We start from the raw sequence: 13,126 nt of genomic DNA on the forward strand, positions 1-13,126 counted from the left end.
CTGACCAAGGAGGAGTAAGGGGGGGGGGGGATAATTACTTCACGTGATCTATACTCTTTGCTTTGCTTAATACATCTTAGAACTGTGTTTGCCTTCTTTGCTGCTTCATCACACTGAGGACTCATGTGCAGTCTGCGATATATTAGTATACCCAAGTCTTTTTCACACTTGCTATTGCTTAGTTCTATTACTCCCATTCCACAGATGTAATTTTTTTTTTGCCTAGATGTAGAATCTTGCATTTCTCCCTGTTAAATACCATTCTATTAGTCATTGTTCAAGCTCATCTAGACCCTTGTGAATCCTTTCTCTGTCTTCTCTAGTGTTAGCTATCCCTCCTAGCTTTGCATGTCTGCAAATTTGATTAGTTTACCTTCAGTTACCTTATGTAGATCATTTATAAATTGTTGAACCACACTGGGGCCAGGATAGAGCCTTGTGGTACACCCCTTGAAACACTCTTCCAATTAAATGTGCAACCATTTATTATCACTCTTTGAGTACGATCACTGAGCCAGTTACGAGTCCATATAATCGTAGCCTTGTCAATCCCATACTTGGTCATTTTTTCAATAAGAATAGTATTATATACGTTATCAAATGATTTGCTGAAGTTGAGATATACCATATCTACTTTATTTCCCTGATCCACCAAGTCAGGGATTCCATTATAAAAATAAATCAGATTAGTCTGGCATGACTTGTTTGCTACAAACCCATGCTGGCTTTGGTTAATTACTGTATTCTTATATATTTGCTGTTTGATAATTTGTTCAAAGATCTTTCCTGGTATAGAAGTAAGGCTCACTGGCCTGTAAATTCCTGGTTCCATCTTCTTTCCTTTTTTGAAGATAGGGACAACATTTGCCCTTCTCCAATCTTTTGGGACTTCTGTTTTCCAGGATTTGTCAAAGATTACGGCTAGAGGTTCTACAATTTCCTCTGCTAACTCTTTCAGTACTCTAGGATGTAATTCATCTGGACCAGGAGATTTAAACTCATTTAAAATAGATATGTGTTCACTCACCATATCTCCAGGTAATGGAGTAGTTTTGTGGCCCTTGAGAAACTGTTATCAAGTGCTGATGACTTTTATGGTATTGGAGCTCAGTGTTACAGTAAATTAAGTTCATATAAATGATGGGACAGAATATTATATCACCTTCACCTTAGCAGGACAACTAAAATGTAGCACATCCAAGTACCACCAGTAACCAATTCTTTAGGCATGAAGGCCAGACTACTGGTGCTCCAGTTAACAGACTGGGAGAGCGAGTGCAGGATGGTACCATTTGAGGCTGTGCACCAAGCAGAACTGACACAGAGCACACAAGAGGAAAATGCGCAAAACATGTTAGTACTGATGCATATGGATAAACAAGATACTATAGACAATATCATCCAACATCTGGAGGCATTATGTGAAGATTTCACTTTAGGGATTACTACTGCAACATCCTTTTCTGTGGCTTCCCTGCTAACACCCTTGCACCTCTCCAGTCCATTCTTAACTCTACTGCCCGACTAATTCATCTCTCTCCTCGCTTCTCCTCTGCTTCCCCCCTCTGCAAATCTCTTCACTGGCTCCCATTCACTCAGCGTATCCAGTTCAAATTACTAATACTGACCTACAAAGCCATCCACAATCTGTCTCCTCCATAGATCTCTGAACTAATCACCCGATATCTTCCCTCACGTGATCTCCGGTCCTCCCAAAACCTCCTTCTCTCCTCCACACTTATTCACTCCTCATCCAACCGCCTCCAAGACTTCTCCCGAATATCCCCCATCCTCTGGAATTCTTTGCCCCAACATGTCCGACTATCAACCACATTCGGATCCTTCAGACGGAACCTGAAAACCCACCTCTTCAGGAAAGCCTACAGCCTGCACTGACCCCGCTGCCTCCTCATCACTACCGAAACTACCGCCTCCCCAACACCGGAGCTCCTGCAACCCTCAACCTACTGTCTCCTTCCCCATAATCCTGTAGAATGTAAGCCCGCAAGGGCAAGGTCCTCGTCCTCCTGTATCAGTCTGTCATTGTTAGTTTGTTTACTGTAAGTGATATCTGTAACTTGTATGTAACCCCTTCTCATGTAAAGCACCATGGAATTAATGGTGCTATATAAATAAATAATAATAATAATAATAAGGATCTGGAAGAATTTTTAGCCACTATCAGTGTGGAGAGAAGCTCCAGAAATTTGCTATCAGACATGAGAGTCTATTCGATAAGCTAGCTAAGCAGGACCCAAATGTAGCAAAAGTCCTAGCAAAAGGCTGAGTTAATATTGACATTTTGAATTTCAGTATGCCATGGACAGATCCATCACATGATGAACACCATCTGTGCCAGACGGACCTCATTGACAGAGGTTCTAAGGCCGATGTGAAATTAGCTAAAGAAATAAGATAAAGAAATCGGAACAGCATTTGCAGGGGGCTAATTAAGTGTCAATTTCATGACTCCCTATCAAATGGTGCTTTTGCTTCTGCATCATGTACTGCATGATATACTCAGTGGACTAGGTAGCTTTGCTGCAGCAAGGTTATATAACACACTGACTGCAAGACTGCAAGAATAGCAGCCGGAATGGGATTAAAGCCAAATAAAGTAATAGAGGAGGCTACTACGCATAGAGCAGGCTAAGATCCACCTACTGTGGCATGAACTCTAGTGGACTAACGGGGGATCAAATGACCTATGGAAGTCACCAAAGGGAAGGGAATGCAACTAGAGTTGAGCGACCTTGACCTTTTTAGAGTCGAGCCGGGTTTCGCGAAACCCGACTATCTCAAAAGTCGGGTCGAGTGAAATCGGCCGATTATGACGTAAAGTCGGGATCGACCGAAACACGAAACCCAATGCAAGTCAATGGGGCAGCATAGTCGGCAGTGAGTGGGGGCCAGGAAAACACCTAGAGTGCCCATTTTAATGTCAAAACCATCCATTCTTCTTAATGAAGCTTGTCAAGCGTAATTTACCTTATAATAATTGGAAGGCATTTGAAATTGGGGGTCATTTGGCTAAAGTTGTGGTGGGTAGGGCTGGTTCAAGTAATTAGTGGGCCCAGGAAATCTGGACCACGTCACGGCAGTGGAGCAGGGAGAGGTAAGTATTTCAACTTTGCAAGTGCTGTGAACCTGAGCAAGCAGGGGGGGCCCACTCGATGGCATTGGCACTGGCACAGGGCCCCTCAAAGTACAGCGGTGTGTTTGCACGGCGGGGGCGCCTCCCACCGGCAGCAACACTTTTGCGTACCATGAGAGGCCCTGTGCCAGTGACGTCGCCAACTAGTATTCCTCCCCCCACCTGATGAAGGAACCTGCACTTTCATCTGCACCTTCCTGTTTGTCCCCGTGTAAGGTGGTATGGTATGCGGGAAGGGGGACCTGACTTTCAGCAGGGTCACAATCTTGCAGTGTAGCGTGCACGGGAAATGTTGCGTTATGGGTCAATGTACCAGCAGACTCATCTATCAATGGCTGGGCAATGGGCAGGATGAGGAGGAAACACAGATATAGGCCCAAAGAATAAAGTGGGCTAAATGCAGTTCAAAATTGGTAACACAGGACTAATCAGGGGGCATTGCAGTGGAGGACAACTGGAATGAGAGGCTGACACAGAGAGTAGGCCCAAATCAGTAAGTAGTCGAAATGCAGTTCAAAATTGGCAACAGTAGTAAACAGGCGGCACAGCTTTGTTCAGTGGAGGAGAACAGCAAGGAGTGGCAGACACCGATAGTAGGCCCCAACCCAACTAGTAGGCCAAATGCAGTCTAACATTAACAACTACTTAACGAGCGCCTGAAAACGGAATTTCAGGACAGGAAACCAGGAGAACAGCAAGGAGCGGCAGACACCGATAGTAGGCCCCAAACCAACTAGTACGCCAAATGCAGTTGTTCCGTTTAACCACAATTTAATGAGAGCCTGAAGATAGAAGTTCAGGAAAGGCAACCTAGAGAACACCTTGGAGTGGAACACACCATCTCTCTACACCCCATACCCAATTTGTAGGTCTAATGCAGCGTAGTTTCCAACAACTACTAAACGAGAGCATGATGATCGAAGCATTGGCGAGGAAACCTGGGGAACACCTTGGAGTGGAACACACCATCTCTCTACACCCCATACCCAATTTGTAGGCCTAATGCAGCGTAGTTTCCAACAACTACTAAACGAGAGCATGATGATCGAAGCATTGGCGAGGAAACCTGGGGAACACCTTGGAGTGGAACACACCATCTCTCTACAGTGGAACACACCATCTCTCTACACCCCATACCCAATTTGTAGGCCTAATGCAGCGTAGTTTCCAACAACTACTAAACGAGAGCCGGAAGATCGAAGCTCAGGAAAGGCAACCTGGAGAACACCTTGGAGTGGAACACACCATCTCTCTACACCCCATACCCAATTTGTAGGCCCAATGCAGCGTAGTTTCCAACAACTACTAAACGAGAGCAGGAAGATCGAAGCAATGGAGAGGAAACCTGGGGAACACCTTGGAGTGTAACACACCATCTCTCTACACCCCATACCCAATTTGTAGGCCTAATGCAGCGTAGTTTCCAACAACTACTAAACGAGAGCCGGAAGATCGAAGCAATGGAGAGGAAACCTGGGGAACACCTTGGAGTGTAACACACCATCTCTCTACACCCCATACCCAATTTGTAGGCCTAATGCAGCGTAGTTTCCAACAACTACTAAACGAGAGCCGGAAGATCGAAGCAATGGAGAGGAAACCTGGGGAACACCTTGGAGTGTAACACACCATCTCTCTACACCCCATACCCAATTTGTAGGCCTAATGCAGCGTAGTTTCCAACAACTACTAAACGAGAGCATGAAGATCGAAGCAATGGAGAGGAAACCTGGGGAACACCTTGGAGTGGAACACACCATCTCTCTACACCCCATACCCAATTTGTAGGCCTAATGCAGCGTAGTTTCCAACAACTACTAAACGAGAGCATGATGATCGAAGCATTGGCGAGGAAACCTGGGGAACACCTTGGAGTGGAACACACCATCTCTCTACAGTGGAACACACCATCTCTCTACACCCCATACCCAATTTGTAGGCCTAATGCAGCGTAGTTTCCAACAACTACTAAACGAGAGCCGGAAGATCGAAGCTCAGGAAAGGCAACCTGGGGAACACCTTGGAGTGGAACACACCATCTCTCTACACCCCATACCCAATTTGTAGGCCTAATGCAGCGTAGTTTCCAACAACTACTAAACGAGAGCCGGAAGATCGAAGCAATGGAGAGGAAACCTGGGGAACACCTTGGAGTGTAACACACCATCTCTCTACACCCCATACCCAATTTGTAGGCCTAATGCAGCGTAGTTTCCAACAACTACTAAACGAGAGCATGAAGATCGAAGCAATGGAGAGGAAACCTGGGGAACACCTTGGAGTGGAACACACCATCTCTCTACACCCCATACCTAATTTGTAGGCCTAATGCAGCGTAGTTTCCAACAACTACTAAACGAGAGCATGAAGATCGAAGCAATGGAGAGGAAACCTGGGGAACACCTTGGAGTGGAACACACCATCTCTCTACACCCCATACCCAATTTGTAGGCCTAATGCAGCGTAGTTTCCAACAACTACTAAACGAGAGCATGAAGATCGAAGCAATGGAGAGGAAACCTGGGGAACACCTTGGAGTGGAACACACCATCTCTCTACACCCCATACCCAATTTGTAGGCCTAATGCAGCGTAGTTTCCAACAACTACTAAACGAGAGCATGATGATCGAAGCATTGGCGAGGAAACCTGGGGAACACCTTGGAGTGGAACACACCATCTCTCTACAGTGGAACACACCATCTCTCTACACCCCATACCCAATTTGTAGGCCTAATGCAGCGTAGTTTCCAACAACTACTAAACGAGAGCCGGAAGATCGAAGCTCAGGAAAGGCAACCTGTGGAACACCTTGGAGTGGAACACACCATCTCTCTACACCCCATACCCAATTTGTAGGCCCAATGCAGCATAGTTTCCAACAACTACTAAACGAGAGCCGGAAGATCGAAGCTCAGGAAAGGCAACCTGGGGAACACCTTGGAGTGTAACAAACCCTCTCTCTACACCACGGAAGGGCTGATTCTTAGGAAGGAAGGCTGTCGGAAAGAAGCAGGGCGCGTCCGAGGGTGATTATATTCTTATTAGGTATATACTCACTCTCGGACGCGCCCTGCTTCTTTATTTGTAATGAATGTTTATTTGCAATGTGGTTTTGACTTACTCTATTTTTTTGGTAAATAATGATTTTATTACTTTAATTGTTTTGCATCTTCTTGGCAATAATATAAAGAAGACGCGACAGGACAACACTCGGTGGATGCCATATCTGTGTTTAAAATTGAAAAAACCTTTCAGTTAACTACTTGCAGGAGAAAGTTATTGTAGCTGGTGGCCATTTTTAGTACTGTACCAGATTTTTGTTGTATGTGTTTGTTTTTAATGTTAAAATGTCTGCATTTGATATCTCTCCAGTATTTTCTTTTTTATAAGCAAAATACTTATTTTTATATTTTCTGATGTTGGTTCCAGGGGTACACGGGCAGCAGTGGTGTGGTCAGTGGAGGCCTAGTGGAAGGAGTGACCGCAGACAGGCATCGAAGGCCTAAAATAATAACACATGGCTGTAGGCAATTTTAAATTGGTTCCAGGGGTACACGGGCAGCAGTGGTGTGGTCAGTGGAGGCCTAGTGGAAGGAGTGACCGCAGACAGGCATCGAAGGCCTAAAATAATAACACATGGCTGTAGGCAATTTTAAATTGGTTCCAGGGGTACACGGGCAGCAGTGGTGTGGTCAGTGGAGGCCTAGTGGAAGGAGTGACCGCAGACAGGCATCGAAGGCCTAAAATAATAACACATGGCTGTAGGCAATTTTAAATTGGTTCCAGGGGTACACGGGCAGCAGTGCCCTGGTCAGTGTAGTAGTAGTTGAAAGAATGGACCGCAGACAGGCATCGAAGGCCTAAAATAAAAAAATTGGGCTGGCTGTAGGCAATTTTAAATTGGTTCCAGGGGTACACGGGCAGCAGTGGTGTGGTCAGTGGAGGCCTAGTGGAAGGAGTCACCGCAGACAGGCATCGAAGGCCTAAAATAATAACACATGGCTGTAGGCAATTTTAAATTGGTTACAGGGGTACACGGGCAGCAGTGGTGTGGTCAGTGGAGGCCTAGTGGAAGGAGTGACCACAGACAGGCATCGAAGGCCTAACATAACAAAAATGTCAATACAATGGTATTGTCAGTGGCAGGCATTGAAGGATGTCAGCGCATAGACTAAACATTGGTGGAGCTGTGAGAGATAATTTTGCAAGTGGTAGAGCACTGTTTGAGCTGGGGTGGGGGGAAACTGTCTTGTGGCCGGCGGTACAGGCCCAGGGCCCCTCATATTACAACAGTGTGTCTGACGTTGGGTGCGCACCACCACCGCCAGAGACACTTTATTGTACTAGGAGGGACCCAGTGGCAGTGCCGTCGACCAAAAGCGGGCTCACCCACCTCTTCAGACAAACTGCACTCTCACGGGTGCTGTCGCCAAGTGTCGATACCACGGCCCTGTGTGGGGAGTTTGGCCATTTAGTGAGGTGTAAACATGTCGTATGCTGGACAATCAGGTGCAGAAAATTACGAGATTGGAAAAGGCATTCAGAATAGTCCACAGGCAAGACCTTTTCATAGGAAAGCTAGGTGTCAGCCGGGCAAGGTGGGGCAAAAGATTTCGAAATCCAGTTGTGGTTCATTTTAATGAAGGTTAGATCATCTACATTTTGGGTAGCCAGACGAGTCCTTTTTTCTGTTAGTATTGAACCTGCAGCACTGAATACTCTTTCTGATAGGACACTAGCTGCCGGGCAAGCAAGCTCCTGCAATGCATATTCTGCCAATTCTGGCCAGGTGTCTAATTTTGATGCCCAGTAATCAAATGGGAATGACGGTTGAGGGAGAACATCGATAAGGGATGAAAAATAGTTTGTAACCATACTGGACAAATGTTGTCTCCTGTCACTTTGAATTGATGCTGCAGTACCTGTCCTGTCTGCGGTCATAGCAAAATCACTCCACAACCTGGTCAGAAAACCCCTCTGGCCAACGCCACTTCTGATTTCTGCCCCTCTAACTCCTCTGGTCTGCTGGCCCCTGCAGCTCGTGTGAGAACGATCACGGGCGCTGTGTGCAGGGAATGCCAGAAGCAAACGGTCAACAAGAGTTGATTGTTTGTTTGCTAATATTAGTTCCAAGTTCTCATGTGGCATTATATTTTGCAATTTGCCTTTATAGCGAGGATCAAGGAGGCAGGCCAACCAGTAATCGTCATCATTCATCATTTTAGTTATGCGTGTGTCCCTTTTGAGGATACGTAAGGCATAATCCGCCATGTGGGCCAAAGTTCCAGTTCTCAAATCTACGGTTGTGCTTGGTTGAGGGGCAGTTTCAGGCAAATCCACGTCACTTGTGTCCCTCAAAAAACCAGAACCCGGCCTTGCCGCGCCACCAATTTCCAGTGGCCCCGGAAAAGCTTCCTCATTAAAAATATAATCATCCCCATCATCCTCCTCGTCCTCCTCCTCCTCTTCGCCCGCTACCTCGTCCTGTACACTGCCCTGGCCAGACAATGGCTGACTGTCATCAAGGCTTTCCTCTTCCTCAGCTGCAGACGCCTGATCCTTTATGTGCGTCAAACTTTGCATCAGCAGACGCATTAGGGGGATGCTCATGCTTATTATGGCGTTGTCTGCACTAACCAGCCGTGTGCATTCCTCAAAACACTGAAGGACTTGACACATGTCTTGAATCTTCGACCACTGCACACCTGACAACTCCATGTCTGCCATCCTACTGCCTGCCCGTGTATGTGTATCCTCCCACAAAAACATAACAGCCCGCCTCTGTTCACACAGTCTCTGAAGCATGTGCAGTGTTGAGTTCCACCTTGTTGCAACGTCTATGATTAGGCGATGCTGGGGAAGGTTCAAAGAACGCTGATAGGTCTGCATACGGCTGGAGTGTACGGGCGAACGGCGGATATGTGAGCAAAGTCCACGCACTTTGAGGAGCAGGTCGGATAACCCCGGATAACTTTTCAGGAAGCACTGCACCACCAGGTTTAAGGTGTGAGCCAGGCAAGGAATGTGTTTCAGTTGGGAAAGGGAGATGGCAGCCATGAAATTCCTTCCGTTATCACTCACTACCTCGCCTGCCTCAAGATCTACAGTGCCCAGCCACGACTGCGTTTCTTTCTGCAAGAACTCGGACAGAACTTCCGCGGTGTGTCTGTTGTCGCCCAAACACTTCATAGCCAATACAGCCTGCTGACGTTTGCCAGTAGCTGCCCCATAATGGGAGACCTGGTGTGCAACAGTGGCAGCTGCGGATGGAGTGGTTGTGCGACTGCGGTCTGTGGACGAGCTCTCGCTTCTGCAGGAGGACGAAGAGGAGGAGGAGGGGGTGCGAACGGCTACAGCCAATTGTTTCCTAGACCGTGGGCTAGGCAGAACTGTCCCAAACTTGCTGTCCCCTGTGGACCCTGCATCCACCACATTTACCCAGTGTGCCGTGATGGACACGTAACGTCTCTGGCCATGCCTACTGGTCCATGCATCTGTTGTCAGGTGCACCTTTGTGCTCACAGATTGCCTGAGTGCATGGACGATGCGCTCTTTAACATGCTGGTGGAGGGCTGGGATGGCTTTTCTGGAAAAAAAGTGTCGACTGGGTAGCTCGTAGCGTGGTACAGCGTAGTCCATCAGGGCTTTGAAAGCTTCGCTTTCAACTAACCGGTAGGGCATCATCTCTAACGAGATTAGTCTAGCTATGTGTGCGTTCAAACCCTGTGTACGCGGATGCGAGGCTAAGTACTTCCTTTTTCTAACCATAGTCTCATGTAGGGTGAGCTGGACTGGAGAGCTGGAGATCGTGGAACTAGCGGGGGTGCCGGTGGACATGGCAGACTGAGAGACGGTGGGAGATGGTATTGTTGCCACCGGTGCCCTAGATGCAGTGTTTCCTACTACGAAACTGGTGATTCCCTGACCCTGACTGCTTTGGCCTGGCAAAGAAACCTGCACAGATACTGCTGGTGGTGCGGAAAATGGTGGCCCTACACTGCCGGAAGGGATGTTGCGTTGCTGACTAGCTTCATTGGCCGAGGGTGCTACAACCTTAAGGGACGTTTGGTAGTTAGTCCAGGCTTGCAAATGCATGGTGGTTAAATGTCTATGCATGCAACTTGTATTGAGACTTTTCAGATTCTGTCCTCTGCTTAAGGTAGTTGAACATTTTTGACAGATGACTTTGCGCTGATCAATTGGATGTTGTTTAAAAAAATGCCAGACTGCACTCTTTCTAGCATCGGATACCTTTTCAGGCATTGCAGACTGAGCTTTAACCGGATGGCCACGCTGTCCTCCAACAGGTTTTGGCTTTGCCACGCGTTTTGGGCAAGATACGGGCCCGGCAGATGGAACCTGTTGCGATGTTGATGCCTGCTGCGGCCCCTCCTCCTCCGCTTCAGAACTGCTGCCGCCTGCACCCTGTTCCCCCAATGGCTGACATTCGGGGTCAAGAACTGGGTCATCTATTACCTCTTCTTGTAGCTCGTGTGCAACTTCGTCTGTGTCACCGTGTCGGTCGGTGGTATAGCGTTCGTGATGGGGCAACATAGTCTCATCAGGGTCTGATTCTTGATCAGCACCCTGCGAGGGCAATGTTGTGGTCTGAGTCAAAGGACCAGCATAGTAGTCTGGCTGTGGCTGTGCATCAGTGCACTCCATGTCAGATTCAACTTGTAATGGGCATGGACTGTTAACTGCTTCACTTTCTAAGCCAGGGACGGTATGTGTAAAGAGCTCCATGGAGTAACCCGTTGTGTCGCCTGCTGCATTCTTCTCTGTTGTTGTTTTTGCTGAAGAGGACAAGGAAGCGACTTGTCCCTGACCGTGAACATCCACTAACGACGCGCTGCTTTGACATTTACCAGTTTCACGAGAGGAGGCAAAAGAGCTAGAGGCTGAGTCAGCAAGATAAGCCAAAACTTGCTCTTGCTGCTCCGGCTTTAAAAGCGGTTTTCCTACTCCCAGAAAAGGGAGCGTTCGAGGCCTTGTGTAGCCAGACGACGAACCTGGCTCCACAGCTCCAGACTTAGGTGCAATATTTTTTTTCCCACGACCAGCTGATGCTCCACCACTACCACTACCATCATTACCAGCTGACAATGAACGCCCCCGGCCACGACCTCTTCCACCATACTTCCTCATTGTTTTAAAAACGTAAACAAACTAACGGTATTTGTTGCTGTCACACAAATTACATGGTGAGCTATAACTTCAGTATGATTTAGCTACCCCTTTACAGGTGAGTGAGACCACAACGAAAATCAGGCACAATGTTACACACTCTGTTGTTGGTGGCAACAAATGAGAGAGATGCCACACACGCAGGACTGTCACTGAAGCACAAATGTAAATATTAATCTTCCACTGATTTGATTTTTTTTTTTTTTAAGGGAGACTTTAGGAAAAAAAAATAATAGAATAAAATGATTTTTTCAGGAAGAATTTAGAAACCAAATAAAATAAAATGATTTTTTCAGGGAGAATTTAGAAAACAAATAAAACAAAAAAAGGCTTTCTATGGCCCACTGAGTGAGAGATGACGCACACAGGAGTCAGGAGTGGCACACAAGCCCAGAGGCCAATATTTATCTCCCACTGATTGATGTAGTGATTTTTTCAGGTAGATTTTGGAACCCAAATCAAGCTAAAAAAAATAATAGGCTTTCTATGGCCCACAATTGGAGAGAGAGAGAGAGATGGCACACCCAGGAGTCAAGACTGGCACACAAGCAGAAAGGGCAATATTAATCTCCCACTGATTTGTTTTTTTTTGTTTTTTTTCAGGGAGACTTTAGGAAAAAAAAAATAGAATAAAATGATTTTTTCAGGAAGAATTTAGAAACCAAATAAAATAAAATGATTTTTTCAGGGAGAATTTAGAAAACAAATAAAACAAAAAAAGGCTTTCTATGGCCCACTGAGTGAGAGATGACGCACACAGGAGTCAGGAGTGGCACACAAGCCCAGAGGCCAATATTTATCTCCCACTGATTGATGTAGTGATTTTTTCAGGTAGATTTTGGAACCCAAATCAAGCTAAAAAAATAATAGGCTTTCTATGGCCCACAATTGGAGAGAGAGAGAGAGATGGCACACCCAGGAGTCAAGACTGGCACACAAGCAGAAAGGGCAATATTAATCTCCCACTGATTTGTTTTTTTTTTTTTTTTTTCAGGGAGACTTTAGGAAAAAAAAAATAGAATAAAATGATTTTTTCAGGAAGAATTTAAAAACCAAATAAAATAAAATGATTTTTTCAGGGAGAATTTAGAAAACAAATAAAACAAAAAAAGGCTTTCTATGGCCCACTGAGTGAGAGATGACGCACACAGGAGTCAGGAGTGGCACACAAGCCCAGAGGCCAATATTTATCTCCCACTGATTGATGTAGTGATTTTTTCAGGTAGATTTTGGAACCCAAATCAAGCTAAAAAAATAATAGGCTTTCTATGGCCCACAATTGGAGAGAGAGAGAGAGATGGCACACCCAGGAGTCAAGACTGGCACACAAGCAGAAAGGGCAATATTAATCTCCCACTGATTTGGTTTTTTTTTTGGTTTTTTCAGGGAGACTTTAGGAAAAAAAAAAATAGAATAAAATGATTTTTTCAGGAAGAATTTAGAAACCAAAGAAAATAAAATGATTTTTTCAGGGAGAATTTAGAAAACAAATAAAACAAAAAAAGGCTTTCTATGGCCCACTGAGTGAGAGATGACGCACACAGGAGTCAGGAGTGGCACACAAGCCCAGAGGCCAATATTTATCTCCCACTTTTTTTTTTTTGTTCCAGGGAAAATTTATAAACCCAATAAAAAAAATAATAAATAGGCTTTCTATGGCCCACTATCTGAGAGACAGAGAGAGATGGCACGCTTAGGACTGGCACACAAGCCCAAAGGCCAATATTAATCTCCCTTTTTTTTTTAAGGGAGAATTTATAAAACCAAAAAAAAATAAATAAAT

Source organism: Ranitomeya imitator, chromosome 6 (assembly GCF_032444005.1).
Source record: "Ranitomeya imitator isolate aRanImi1 chromosome 6, aRanImi1.pri, whole genome shotgun sequence".
NCBI lineage: Eukaryota > Metazoa > Chordata > Amphibia > Anura > Dendrobatidae > Ranitomeya > Ranitomeya imitator.